The following is a 15,403-nucleotide window of genomic DNA, read 5'->3' on the forward strand; positions in this document are numbered from 1 at the left end:
CAACAATGAAATAATAATAATAAAAAACAGGTTCTCTCTAAGATGTTAGCAAAGGATGACAGCACTTAAAACATGAGTGGGAGAAAAACTAAGGAGAGAGAAAAAAAAGACACTAAGAGTGAAAGAAATAAAACAAGAAGCCACCCCCCCACACATACACATTGCTATCTAAGTAAGGTAATCACCTGAACGATATTTCTCTTCACTGAAAAAAAAGTGGGTAATGGATCACCAGTGCCAATAATATATCTTCCCTTCTATTTTACAAGAAAAAAAAAAAACACATTAAATAGCTGTCTCAGAAGTGCCATTACTTAAGTGTCGTGACTAGAAGAAAAAAGGTCAGATGTCAATTTAGTCGATGATAGATACATATAGTATGGAACTAGGATCCAGTAATAGCACACTTGGGGGTATTTATCTAAACGATTACTAATTGGGATACGGTAAAGCTATTAGCACGGCCATGTTCATTGCTGTGTTATTCACTATAGCCAAGCTATGGAAACAGCACAGATGCCCTACAATGAATAAATGAAGAACATGTACTATATGTATATGTGAATATATATATAGAACATGCATATATATAGCATTCTATAAATATCTATATATCTATCTACATCTCTATATGATGGAAATCTTACTCATCTGCCAGGAAATATAATATGATGTCATTGGCAGGATAATGTATGGCCTTGGTTAAAAAAAAATAATGTCAAGTGAGGTAAATCAGGGTTAGAGAAACAAAAGATGCATGTTTTCTCTCATGGGTGACAGTCAGATCTAAATGATAAACATATGTGAAAGCATTTACAGGGTCCTATGGTAATATACACGGGAATGTGGCCCATGTAGGGGAGGATTCCAATAGTGTAGTTCTTTTGAATGACTAAAGTACAATTGAACCAAACGAACACCAGAAAACAGAAAAGTATGTTGCCAATGAAAGAGGAAAGATTGAGAGAGGCAGAATAGAGTAATGGAGAGAGGAAGGGTGGGAGAATACAGTCATCATATTCAATGTACATAAGTGCATAAGTGCAAATGGAACCAAGTAATTGGAGGCTCTGCAGGCAGGGGGTATTGTTGGGAGAAATGAGGGAGAATAACGGAAAGAGTGACATTGATCAAGATGCATTGTACTCATAAACTGCCATGTTGAATCCGAACCTCTTTGTATAATGATGTGAAGATAATAAAAACAGATAAATGCAATTTTCTGCAGAAATAAAATGAGTGTATTGATACAATAGGATGCAGGTGTTTTAGGGTTTGGAATGAGATAATGATCCTGTGAGTCACTGAGTATAAGGGGGAGGGCCCGGGGGTCACTTTCTTTCCTGTCGAATCCAGAGGAATTTAACTCTGAGCAAAGATCCTGAAAGGAAAGGTCAAAATAAGCATATGAGGTACCCTGCCCTTTCTACCAACCCCATTCCTCTGTATCCAGCAGGAGAAAAGCCTCAAAGCCTAAAATTATAAGACCAATTAGCAGGATGGATGGGAAGACATTAAGAGAGAAATGTTCCCTAGTTCAGTAAAATCTCATTAATTTAAATCCCATTTGATACGTTGAACAGAAGCTAGGATGAAATTTACAATCCAGCACAGCTGGGAAGAACCATCATGTATTTAACTCCCCTCATCTTCAGAGTTCACATGCATGCAACAAGGATTCCAGGTACATTTCCTTAATCTTTTCTTTTTCTTCCCCCTGTGGGTGAGTAGTTCTGGGCTTTGAACTCAGGAAGTGAGAGCTACCCCTAAGGGTTTTTGTTGTTGTTGTTGTTGTTACCAGGCTTGTACTCTACTACTTGAGCCACAACTCCACTTCTGGCTTTTTTTGTTGTTGTTGTTTATTGGAGATGAGAGTCTCATGGGCTTTCCTGCCTGGATTGGCTTTGAACCATAATCCTAAAATCTCAGTCTCCTGAGTAGCTAGGATGACAGGTATAAGCCATGGGTGCTCAAGCATTTTTTTAATCTTTCCGCTTATTAGAATGGTGATTGCACAGGACTGCCAGCATGTCACTGGTATTCAGTAAGTGAAAGCTATTAATTTTTTAAATTAATAATAGCCATTGGGTGAACACTGTCACCAACTGTGGAATTTCTGAGCCTCCCCCCCAGGTCCTGGGTAATCACTGAACATAACACCCAGCCACCTGTTTTATGTCATCTAGGAAACTCTGCCACTAATGATTCACTAAGTATCAGCAACCTTATGGCCAAAAGGAAACTGTCATTAGGAAAGATTTAATGACTTCATTAAATCAAAACCATATCTAGCTCTACTTAGCAGCAACTGACCAAGCAGTTAGCTCCAGATAGGACAGGATGGAAAAGAGAGAGAGAGAAAAAAATCTGTATTAAAACAGAAGGTGAAAGACAGAATCAAATACAGAATCCATAATGGAACTAGCTTCTTCCAAATTGTATTTGTCTTTGTTCAGTTTTTGTACCTTGAATAAAAAAAAAACCTCCTGGGGCTTGAACTCAGGGGCTGGGTGCTGTTCCTGAATTTTTGTGCTCAATGTTAGTGTTCTGCCACTGGAGCCACATCTCCACATTTGGCTTTTTGGTGATTGGCTGGAGATAGGAGTCTGATGGACTTTCCTGCCTGGGCTGGCTTTGATCTGCAGATCCTCAGATCACAGCCTCTTGAGAAGCCAGGATTACAGGTGTGAGGCACTGGTGCTCAGCTGAGAAAGCCATTTTTTTTTAAAGGAATGTAATGGTAGCCAGTAGAAGAAAGGAGAAAATGACATGGAGAGTGACAAGGAGGAGGTGAAGGACTGGGACGAAGGTGGCCCTGTGTGAGCCTCACACAGCAGAGCTGTGGATAGAGCCAGAGGCCCATTTGACAGCGTGTCACCACTAGCAGCGAGACAGCAACACCCACATTTTAAACCAGTGCCAGACAGCCACACGTCAGGATGTAGAGTCCAGTGTTCATTTGCTCTGTTTGACAGACTTCAGACGGCTTCTCATTTGCTTAGAATGTTTAACACTTTCTATCTGCTAAGAATAGACAAATTCAGTGACATTGTCTTATGTGATTATTTGCAAGAATTTCCAGTTCTTTCTCTGTGTGTGTGTGTGTGTATACATACTAGATATGAAGGATGAAGGGTATTATGATTAAATTTAAGTGAAAAGCAGGTCACTTCATTTGTAGTAGCTTCTACTTCAGAAGAAAAAAAGGGAAAGCAAGGTAGGAAAGACTGAAGAAGGGAAGGAGGAAGGGGAGAGGAAGGAAGGAGGGAATGAAGGAAGAGGGAGCAAGGAAGGAAGGAGGGAAGGAGGAAGGGTGAAAGGAAGAAGGGAGGAAGAAAGGAAGGAAGGGAGGGAGGGAGGGAGGAAGGGAGGAATGGAGGGAGGGAAAGGAAGAAGAAAGAAGAAACACATGCTTTTCCTTCTGTGCCTCTCTTTTTTGCTTTTTATTTCCCTTCCTTTCTAATGAAGGATCCCGAATCAAATTGAAACTGATTAACCCGTCTCATGAAAAGCTACTTCCTTCACTCTGAAAATGTGATTACAGGGTCATCACTTTTAAAATCCATTTTTAGTTATTTCTCCATTCTGCCTCTCCCCTAAACTCCCCCCCCCAATGTAAAACCACACACGATATACCAGAGGCTTACTTCACAGACTTTACTCCTTTTCAGACAGCCCCGCTTCATATGCTTGGGCTCCAGCTTCTCTAGGCTTTGTTCTACCCACAGGCTGCCAGCCCCTGCAGGAGAAGCCCCGCCTGCTTCCTCCCTCCTGTCAGGGCAACTCTTGGCCTGAGGAAGGGAAAACAAATGCAGCTAATGAGCTGGAAAAATAACACACTTGTAAGAACCACTACAGAGATTAGCTATTTCCTATTTCTAGGGAAAGGAAAAAGAATTGGGGGGGGGGAACCCACAGAAACCAAACGAATTTAACATCCCTGCTACTCAAACAATATTCCTACCACAGTTAGTAACAGTGTGGTTCTCCCTCCCTCTCCCGATCTTTCTTTCTCTCCCCCCCTTCCCCTTCTTCCTCTCTCCCCCCTTCTCTCTTTTTACAAATCCAGCCAACATATGCAGAATAGCAGAATAGCGTAGCAACTCTTTAAATACATGATTGAAGCTGCAAACTAGGCTGCTCCAAGGTAATGTTTTTTAAATTTTATTTTAGGAGCCATGAGTTGATGGATGAAAAGTTCCCCACTGCCAAGAAGACAGAATAGCCTCGTTCAGCAGACATGAGCTATGTGTTACGCGAAACAGGTGAGTCACAGTCCATTGGGCCTTTCTGTTATTTTTATGCCGTTGATGGAATATGTAGCTTGAATTCAGAATTACCTGAAAGGAGATATGGCTGAATAGGCTCCTAACACAGGGAGACTCAGTAGACTGGCATCAGAGAAGTAGAAATTGGCTAAAGTAAATTCAAATCCCAGTTCAGTCCCTTGGCAGTTATTTGTCTTATTGTGTAACACATCAGATCAGAAGCGACCATCTTTGGTGAGTAAGTGCAGTTAAACTCTGTGGTTTGTATTTATCTACTATCGTTTCCTGGAGTCTACATAACAAATTAGCACAAACCAAGAGCTTCAAACTATAGAAGTGAGCTGGGCACCAGTGGCTCATGCCTGTCATCCTAGCTACTTACAAGGTTGAAAGCTGAGGATCATGGCTCAAAGCCAGCCTTAGGCAGAAAAAGCCAGAAGGACTCTTCTCTCCAATGAACCACTCCAAAACAAGAGTGTTAGCCTTGAGAATCAAAGCTCAGACAGTGCCCAAACCCTGAGTTCAAGCTCCATAACCAACAAAAATCAAGCAAAAAAACCCTATAGAAATGCATTATACACACAGTTCAGGAGCCACAAAGCTAAAACTGAAGATGCCTGTAGTGGATCTGGGGAAGAAATTGTTCGGCACCTTGGTAAATCTTGACAATCCTTTCCATCCCTTGTTTTACAGATGCCTCCCTCCAATCCTCCAATCCATAGCTCTGTCTTCTTCTAGCCTTTTTCTTGTGTCTTGTTCCCCTTTTTAAAGGATGCTAATCTAGTGATCTATCAATTAGAGTCCACACTCATTCATTTTTTTGTCAGTTGTGGGGCTTGAGCTCTGGGCCTGGGCGCTGGTCCTCAGCTCTTCAGCTCAAGGCTAGTGCTCTACCACTTGAGCCACAGCGCCACTTCCCATCTGCCAAGATTAAATTTTTTTTTCCAAATAAAATCACATCTATAGGTCCTAAGAAGATATATTTTTTTGGCGGAGTGGGGGTGGGGTGGAGTGGAAGAGTGGAGGTCAGGGCTATCATTGAATTCAATATAGTCACGGTCTGGCCTGGATTTGGAAGAGGAAGTTGCAGTGCAGACAAAATAAATCAATATCCTATCCCATCACCAGGAATCAGTCACCTTTCCATCTTACCAGTTTTGCTCCAATGACTAAGAGTGACTATCTAGTGACAAGCTTAGCCCTTGCTGGGCTCTGTGTGTAGCCCTAGGTAATATATCTGATTCGTTGATAAATCTGATTCGTTAGCATTGTCTTAGAATACAACCCTGGAGAAGAGATAGGGAATGTAGAGAGATCGAGTGGCCTCTAAGACCCATCTATGTCTGAAGACACTGAGGATTTCGGTCCTCAATTTCAATTAAAAGCCTCTTTGACTTCATCTACTAGCCATTTGCAAGTAATTTTTTTTTAATTCAAAAGTTAGACTTCAGGCCTCATGCCTGTAATCCTAGCTACTTTGGAGGCTGAGATCTGAAGATCCTGGTTGAAAATCAGCTTGGGCAGACAAATCCCAGATAATTGGATCCCCAACTAGTCATTGAAAAGCCATATCTGGAGATGTGGCTATAGTGGTAGAGCATCAAGCCATGAGCAAGAAAGCTAGTGGACAGCATGAGGCCCTGGGTTCAAGCCTCAATACCTGGCACAAAACACAAAACAAAACAATATTTTTTAAAAAACACCTTAACGCATTATCATTAATTCTATAAATATTTTACTGTCAACAACAAGCCATGCAAGGTACGAGAGCAAAAATGATGAGATGGAAAGATGTCTAATACCTGACTTCCAGGGGTTTATGGTATCTTGGAGGATTTTTCATATTCTATCATAGGATTTTTTTTTTGCAGTGGGTGAAAGAAAACATTTATAGTTCCAACTGGACGTCTCATGGAGACACCACACGAGAACAAGATCCACAAAGCCCAGGATTTTTGCCTTCATTTGTAAACTTCCATAAACAATACTATCACTTCCCCTGCTCCAGGGACAAACAAAGGTGCACAAATGGAGGGGAGACAGGGAAGATGGATTGCAGCTTGCCAGGAGGAAGCTTGCTCTCTTCCCTGGGTATTTTTAGCTTTCTATTCTTGGAAATGGTCAGTCATTGCATCCTGGCCAGCTCACTCCTTCTAGATGAAGGAAGACTAGAGATTACAGGAAAATACGGATCCCGGGGCACGAAGCATAAAGCAGAAGTTGCAAGAGACAGCTTCTCTTCCCGAATATAAATCTTCTGGGGAAATCGAGAGTAAGTATCCATTAATACATACTGATTATGGATCACAATTATGCAACCTGTTGCAAATCTGATCACCTTTCAGATCTCTAGAGGATCTGAATTGGGGGTGGGGGTGGGGAACGGATGGTATTGTTCTACGATTGTTCTTGCCTCAGGGAATCCTGTACTACACAAACTCTAAACTAAGCCCTTCCCTCTACAGAAATGAAAAGAGTTGGTCATCTCTTTTCCAGCCTCCTTCTGGTCCAGTGTGGTTCACTCTGCCATCTAAACCCATCAGCACCAAATGTTAAAGTGTACACTGGGTGATGGGAAAAAGAGCCTTCCTGTCATGAGTGGCAAAAATGGTGGCTGTGTTGGGCTGGGAAGGTGACTCAGTGGTAGAGCACTTGCCTTGCATGCTCAAGGCCCTGGGTTCGATTCCTCAGCACCACATAAACAAAAAGAAAAAAGCTGGACGTGGCGCTGTGGCTCAAGTGGTAGAGCGCTAGTTTTGAGCTGAAGAGCTGAGGGACAGTGCCCAGGCCCAGAGTTCAGGCCCCACGACTGGACCCCCCCAAAAAAAGAAAAAATAATGGTGGCTGTGTGCTTGTGAAGAACATGGATGGGCTTGCTGCTGTTAATGGAGGAAGGTGAGGATCTGGGACCCACCTTGACATTCACATCTGGACTGACCCAGCTGTGTGCCTTTACTAGATCCTACTAACTATGCAGTCTAGGCTTGCTTTCTCAGTTTTGCTACAGACTCATATCCTCTTATTAAATTGCTTCCAGACAGATGCTGGTGTCTCATGCCTGTAATCCTAGCTACTCAGGATCAAGGCTCAAAGCCAGTTCAGGCAGCAAAGTCCATAAGACTCTCATCTACAATTAACCACCAGAAACCCAGAGTGGCCCTGTAGCTCAAAGTGGTAGCATGCTAGCCTTGAGCAAAAAGAGCTCAGGGAGTTACTCTGATCTAAGTTCAAGTCCCACAACCGACAAAATATAAAAGTAAATAAATATTTAAATAAAATTGCTTTTAGGGCTGGGAAGTTGGCTCAGTGGTAGAGAGCTTGCCTTGAGCTGAAGAGCTGAGGGACATTGCTCAGGCCCAGAGTTCAGGCCCCACAACCAGACCCCCCAAAAAAATTGCTTTTAGTACAAGGACAAAGTTTGATCCTGCTGTTTAACATGAAGATCTCTTAGTTTCTTTCTTTTAGTCATCTGTCTAGCTCTAGCACTAGAAGTAGTCAACAAATAGTTACTTATAATCACCCCTTTGTATACTCAGGTTCCAAATCCATGAATTCAACCAATCATGGACCAAAAATGATTTTAAAATGTATCTGTACTGAACATGTACAGACTTTCCTTCTAATTAATCCATATATCCATATCACCATTATTCACATGGCACTTAACATTGCATTAAGTTTTACAAATGATCGAGAGATGATTAAAAACCTATGGGAGGATATGAAGATACTACATTATCTGAGAGCAAGACATCATAGCAGATATTATATGTAAATACCATAGCTTTTGGTATAAAGGACAAGGCACCTGCTGATTTTTGTTATGTGTACAGGCCCTGGATCCAATTTCCTATAATTATTGATAGATGACTATATTTCCATCTATTTATTTATTCTCTTTGACTCCACCCTGACCCATGTTAGTTTTTCCAGAGAGCTCCTTTTTATTTATTTTTTTTTAAATTCTTCATCTTCCTAAGAGTTTGGAAATAAAGACTAGAGGAGGTGGATGACTTACAATGTCTCATAGCTGGCAGTGAATAATCTTTTTTTTCCCTGCCTCTGGCTCAGGGGCCTCACACATGGCTATGTGTGAATGCAGAATGCAAAACTAATCAGGCCATTTCTTATTTCTAACCTAGGAACTTGCTTTGGAAAGTAACATTAGGCTGCACATGCATTTCCTTTGGGACTTACTAGAGACCACTGACTGCCATCCTTAGACAGAGTTTACAACATCCCCCTTTGCCACAATCCATGGCACCCATGTTGTATCATTCCCTGTCCCCCTCACTCATCCATCCTTCAAAGGGCACCATTCTACCTTTAGGGAATGCAGGAACCATAAAAAAGCAAGCATCCACATTTTGCTGTTTCACCACTAGACAAAATATTCTAGCCCAAGATCTCAATGCCTACAGAAACCCAAAACCAGCAATTTAAGAAGTCAAGATTCCTACCAGCCAATTAGGATCAGTCAAGGAGTCTAAATTAAGGGAAAAGGAGATATCAAAATTCCATGCCCAGTAGGTACCAATGCCTCATGCCTATAATCCTAGCTATTCAGGAAGCTGAGAGCTGAGGAATCACGGTTCAAAGCCAGCTTCAGCAAAAAAGAGTCTGGGAGACTCTTATCCTCAATTAACCAGAAAAACAAACACACAAACAAGCCAGAAGTAAAACTGTGGCTGAAGTTGTAGAGTGCTAGCCTTGAGCAGAAAAGCTCAAGAAGAATTGTAGGCTTTGAGTTCAAGTCCAGTACCAGGATACACACTCAAAAAATTCCTTGCCTTGACTCCAGGATTTGCCCCTGGAATTAAAAAAAAAAAAATTCAAAGCCAGGTGCTAGTGGCTAAGGCCTGTAATCCTCACTACTCAGGAGGATGAGATCTGAGGATCATAGAAGCCAGTGTGGGCAAGAAAGTCTGTGAAACTCATTTTTTCCTTTTCTATCTATCTCTGTTTCTGTCTCTGTCTCTCTCTTTTGCTGCTCCTGGGGCTTGAACTCAGGGCCTGGGCACTAACTCTGAGTCCTTTACCACTTGAGCCACAGTGCCATTTCTGGCTTTTTCTGAGTAGTGTATTGGAGATAAGGATCTCATGGGCTTTTTTGCCTGGGCTGGCTTTGAACCACAATCCTCGGGTCTCAGCCTCCTGAGTAGCTAGGATTACAGGTATGAGCCAACAGCGCTGGGCATCCGTGAGACCCTTTTCTCCACTAAACTACCAAAAAAGTCAGAAGTGGAAGAGCACTGGCCTAGAGCAAAAGAAGGTCAGGGATAGCACCTAGTCACCGAGGGAGGTTAAGCCCGAGGACTGGTACAAAACAAACAAAACGCTCAAAGGAAATATGTAAATTCTTTAATTTCTCCAATCACAGTTTAATTTTGTGATTACAAATGTATTACATATGGCATGATTCACTTAGAAAATAAAAGAAAAAATCAATATGAATTCCCAGCTTCTGAAATGAAATAAAAAGTCACCATTGGGATGTTATCTAATGCTTGAGATTCTCTTAATATAGTCCACAATACAAAGTTCTTTACAAGAGCACATTATTATTTATGCTATATCTTGCTTCCTTATCTATCTACTGTTCAGCTCCTGAGTTTTGAATGGGCATTTATAGACCTGGGGTCCAGGTAGAAGCAATGTTTTGGTCATGAGAATTTACTGAGCAAGTTGGAGGCAAAGGAAAGAGGAAAATGCCCACCAGGAAGCAAACAATCAAAGTGAATAAATGAAGTAGATCAAGTATGAGAAAATACAAGACACAGAGCTACTTTGCTGGCATTCTAAGCACACAGGAGAAGCATTCTAGCTCCTTTTTTGCCACAGTTTCATGGCACCTTTGCTTTATTCATCTTTCATTCTTCCAGTGGGGAAAATAACAGCAATAAGTGAACGATGACCATAGATCTTTGTGTCAAGGACTCCACTGGACATGGTGGGGGGAAATATGGAAGTCTGGAAAACTCACCCTCCATCTGAAGAGCTATACCCTAGCTAATGAATATAAATAAAGAATCTAGCCAGATGTTCAAACTTTCCAGAAATACAGATGCTTCTGTGCATTTTTTTTCTGGGCTTTACAAGTTGATTCGAAGCTTATTTTAGATTTAGTTTATTAACCATGTTAAGCCAATTCTTATGTTCTACATTGGTCCCTAGACTGCCCCCACATGTAACCATCTCTGCTCTGGTGCTGTGGTGATTTAGCCACACAGAAACTAAGTCTGGTCCCTTCCTTCTCCTAGGTGTTACAGAGTGACCCAGTGTCATTTCTAAAGCCAGCCATTAAAGGAGATATTGACAGTTTCAAGCATGACTGAAAGACAGGGAGCAGACCTGAAAGGAGATTTATTGGAGAATAATTTTAGGTACACAGTATGGTCTTGGTTATGGGGGAATTCGATCGCAAGATACAGGAAGTCTTTATTAGAAAGCTGGCAATTGCAAGCAGACTCATGATCCCCCCCAAAAAGAACATGCAGCTTCAAATACCCTAATAGTGTTAGGAAACTGAGCCACAGGGGTATTGAAGTAAAGAAAGAGCAGAAAACAATCTCAACAAACCAAATCAACTCTAATGGAGAGTTGAAGAGGGATGCCACGGTGACCTGATGAAAAGTCAGGAGACACAAGGCATGGTGCAATTGCAGCAGGATTGGAAGGCCCTAAATAGAGTTGGGGGCGGGGTCACAGGGAGTCTCGCGAGATCATGGTACAGGTCTGGCAGGTCCTGGTACCTATTGTCTAAGTCCTCCCTGCCCCATCTGCTTCTAGGAATTCAGGTACCTATTGCCTGGGAGTGGAGGTGGGGAAGTAGAATTTCACCTCTGAAGTTTTGGGAAAGTCCCCATCATCCACCAAGATTCCAAGATGGCACCACTTAGACCCAGTGTCCATATTTCAGTCTGAGAAAATGATAAGATAAAGATTATTTGGAAATATGCATTGCTTGGTCCGGTACAGTGGCTCAGACCTATAATCCTAGCTCCTCGGGAGGCTGAGATTTGACGATTGTGGTTCAAAGTCAGCCCAGGAAGAAAAGTCATTGAGCATCTTCTTTGCAATTAACCCACCAAATAAACTGGAAGTGGAAGTGTGGCTCAAGTGGTACAATATGAGCCTTAAGTGAAAAATCAAACAAGAATACTTGGCCCTGAGTTCAAACCCCAGTGCCAGTGTGTGTACATGCATGTATGGGTGCATACTCGTGCACACACACACACACACACACACACACACGGAAAGGAAAGAAGAAAGCAATAGAAAAGGAAAGAAAAACACATTGTGTGCTAATTTTAGATGTTTTTTTCACATCTACAATGTCATTAGAGCCTATAATAAATTCCAAAGATAGGAAGAAAGTTATTACAAATATCATTAATGGAGGGCAGATGGGAGAAAAGATAGTTTGTTATGAATATGAATTATGCTCACCGGTGACAGGTTTGCCAATATAATAAAAAAAATAATCAGAAGGAGGCTGGGTGGTAGTGGCTCATGTCTATAATCCTAGCTACTCAGGATGCTGAGATCTGAGTAGCTTGGTTCAAAACCAGCTCATACAAGAAAGTCCATGAGACTATTACCTCTGATTAAATACCAAAAAAGCCACAAGTGGAGCTGTGGCTCAAGTTTTAGAAGGCTAACCTTCTAACTCCAAAGATCAGAGAGAGCAACAGACCCTGAGTTCAAGGCCCAGGACCAGTATGCACATGCATGAGCGCGCGCACACACTCACACACACACACACACACACACACACACACACATGTAAGTGGAGGGAAGTAAAACTCATTAGTTTATGAAAATCTGGGGAGAATTTCATGCTGACTCTCATTTAGAGAAAACACAATATAAAACTAGTCAATTGTCCCCCTCTGTTCTGAAAGAAGAATTAAATTGAATAGATTGGGAGGCAGAAAATGTGTAAGACTTTTGTTTCTTGCAAAAATTTAGTGGCATTTTGAAGAACAAATACTGCCATTTACATGGATTTCACATGATGATAAATTGTATTCTTAGGAGGGTAATGTCTTAGATCAACATAAAGGAGTTCTCAACAGCAAGAACTATGCACAGGGGGAAGGCCTCTAACTATTTCAGGGGCAAAGATCAGAAAGATCAAAATTTGAGGCCAGCCTGTAAAAAAGAGAGTGTGTATCTCAAGCAATCAGCTGATAATGGTGGTATATGCTTATGACCACAGCTATGCAGAGGTATATAGGTAAGAAGATCACTGAGACTGGCTCTGGGCAAAAAATGCAAGACTTTATAGGAATTTTTAAAAAGCAGAAAGAGAAGATTAAAAATTAAAAAGCTAGCTGGGCACTGGTGGCTCACACCTGTAATCCTAGCTACTCAAGAGGCTGAGATCTGAGGATCACGGTTCAAAGCCAGCCCGGGCAGGAAAGTCCGTGAGACTCTTATCTCCAATAAACCACTAGAAAATCGGAAGTGGTGCTGTGGCTCAAGTGGTAGAGCACTCACTTGAGCTGAAGAGCACAAGGACAGTGCCCAGGCCCAGAGTTCAAGCCCTCCGACCAAAAAATAAAAAAATAAAAAAGCCATGCTGGGCGATGGTGATTCACACCTGTAATTCAAACTACTTAAGAGGCTGAAATATGAGAGGATGGAGCTGTGACTCAAGTGGTAGAGTCTTAGCCTTGAGCATAAAAGCTCAGGGACAGTGCCCAGGACCTGAGTTCAAGCCCCACAACTGACAGACAAAAAGAAAAAAGTCTCAATCTTGGCTAGACACTGAAATTAGCTTTAGCCAGGGCACTATCTTGTGAGCCTTGTTTTTCTTTTTTCTTAAATTTTATATAAAAGGATATAAAATACCTGAGTGTGACTGACAATTGGTTCTTCAAAAGCTAACTCTACTGTTTTGCAAGCATTCCACAGACATAAATATGAGGTTACATAACTGAAAAGTCTATCAATACACTACCAATATTTTGTCTTAAAGTTAGCCTCCTTCTTTTAGGGTTCAAAGATCTTGTGCTACAAGTTGTCATGTCGAAAACGAGCTTTACAATGTTGTTGGGGGGGCGGGGGGGAGGACTGGGACTGGGAGGGGAGGGGGGAGGCTGGGAAGGGATGTGAAGGATAAACAAAGGAGGAGGCTGCAATGCTTGGTAAGAAATGTATGCATTAACCTGCCCATGTAATTGTAACCCCTCTGTACAGTATGTTCACAAATCAAATAAAATAAATTTTAAAAAAAAAAGAAACTTTACTGGGAAAAAATAAAAAAGATCTTGTGCTAGGTGGCTCAGTGGTAGAGTGCCTGCCTACCATGCATGAAGCCCTGGATTTGATTCCTCAGTACCACATACACAGAAAAAGCTGGAAGTGGCACTGTGGCTCAAGTGGTAGAGCACTAGCCTTGAGAAAAGAAGCTCAGGGACAGTGCCCAGGCCCTGAGTTCAATTGAGCCCCAGGACTGGCAAAAAAAAAACAAACAAACAGAACAAACGAAAATACAAAAACGATCTCATGCTATATGATCCATTCCTCCCCCCCAGCTGACCTGATCATGTGATCCCAGTCACATCCTGCAGCCCTGAGCTCTTCTAGTTCCAGAGCCAGGAGAGCCAGGGGTGTTTTCTTCTCTCACCCAATTTCATGTGCATTTTTATATTGATGTATTTTTAGTATATATTTTATAGTTTTAATAATGTTATGTATATATTTTTCCTTTTCTTAGCAAATGATTCCAGCCCGGTCATCTTTGCTTTGCCTCCTTGCAGGAAAAAAAAAAAAAGTCCAGTTCTGTGTGTCAGGCTCCCTTCCCTTAATCACCTGCAGAGGAGAAATGCCAAATGTGCAAGTCTTGCCCATTTCCAAACCAACTGCCCTCAGCTCTCTGTGTGATTTAGTCCAGGGAGGATTTCCTTGGTCCAAATGCTTTTTCTCGTGGCATATGGGTGGCCAGCGCCATTGCCTGAGGGAGATCTTGTCATCATTGTTTCCATAGCAACTCTAACTTCCTCCTCAGTGGCTCATATAGTGGGTCCTTTTATTCTTAAATGCAATTAATAATAATATTTATTATTGTTATTTATTATTATTATTATTTTATCAGCTTTGGAGTTCTTGTTTCTTTGAGTTCCCTCATAGCAAATCTCAAGGAACATGATTTCTCATTCCACATTCTCTCCTCACTGTACCTCCGTGGGCCCCTGGGAAAGAGCAGAGAATCTTGGCTGCAATAATGACTCATTTCTCTGATATTCACTCACTCAACTTCTCAGATGCCCAGAGGTGGGGAGCCCTCCATCACCAGGTTGTCGTCCTCTGTGCTGACTGATCATAAAAACGTTGGACAGAATCTTTGTCCAGCTCTGTATCTTGTCAAAGCCTCTGTTCATGACAATGGCCACCTCCTCCCCTGGGTTATGCCTTTTCCAACCCAAATCCACCAGCACTCCCTCAGTTAATCCTCAAGTTTAGGCTTAGGTCTTCTCCACTCTGTCCACTTCAAATGCTGTTTATTCAAGCTTGCTGTAACAGATCTTTCCTTCCTTCCTTCCTTCCTTCCTTCCTTCCTTCCTTCCTTCCTTCCTTCCTTCCTTCCTTCCTTCCCTTTCCCCCTGTATCTCCTCCCTCCCTTCCCTTCCTTCCCTTCTCCCTGCTTCCCTCTGTTTCACTCTTTCTCTCTCCCCTCCCTCCATTTTCTCTGTTTCTGTTCTCCTTCTCTATCTGCTGGAAAATCAAGCCCTGGGTCTTCTGCATGCAAGGCAAATGTTCTAAAACTGAGCCACATCCCCAGCTGTTATATCTGTTCTTGTTTTGGCAGTTGTGGGGCTTGAACTCAGGGCCTGGGTGCTGTCCCAGAGCTCTTTTGCTCAGGGCTATTTATCCATCTACCACTTTTGAGCCACAGCTCTACTTCCTGTTTTTGAGGGCTAATTGGAGATACTCTCACAGGGACTTTTCTGCTGGGCTAGCTTAGAACCGTGGTCCTTAGATCTCAGCCTTTTGAGTAGCTAGCATGACAGGAATGAGCCACCAGTGCCTGGCTACACCCATTCTTATTTTGTAGTTTAGGGACAGGTTCTGGGGACCCATGCAGAGTTTTATGCTGGCATAAAACTCTGTAAGACTCTTAATTTCCA

Source organism: Dipodomys ordii, unplaced genomic scaffold (genome assembly GCF_000151885.1).
Source record: "Dipodomys ordii isolate 6190 unplaced genomic scaffold, Dord_2.0 Scaffold200, whole genome shotgun sequence".
Lineage (NCBI taxonomy): Eukaryota > Metazoa > Chordata > Mammalia > Rodentia > Heteromyidae > Dipodomys > Dipodomys ordii.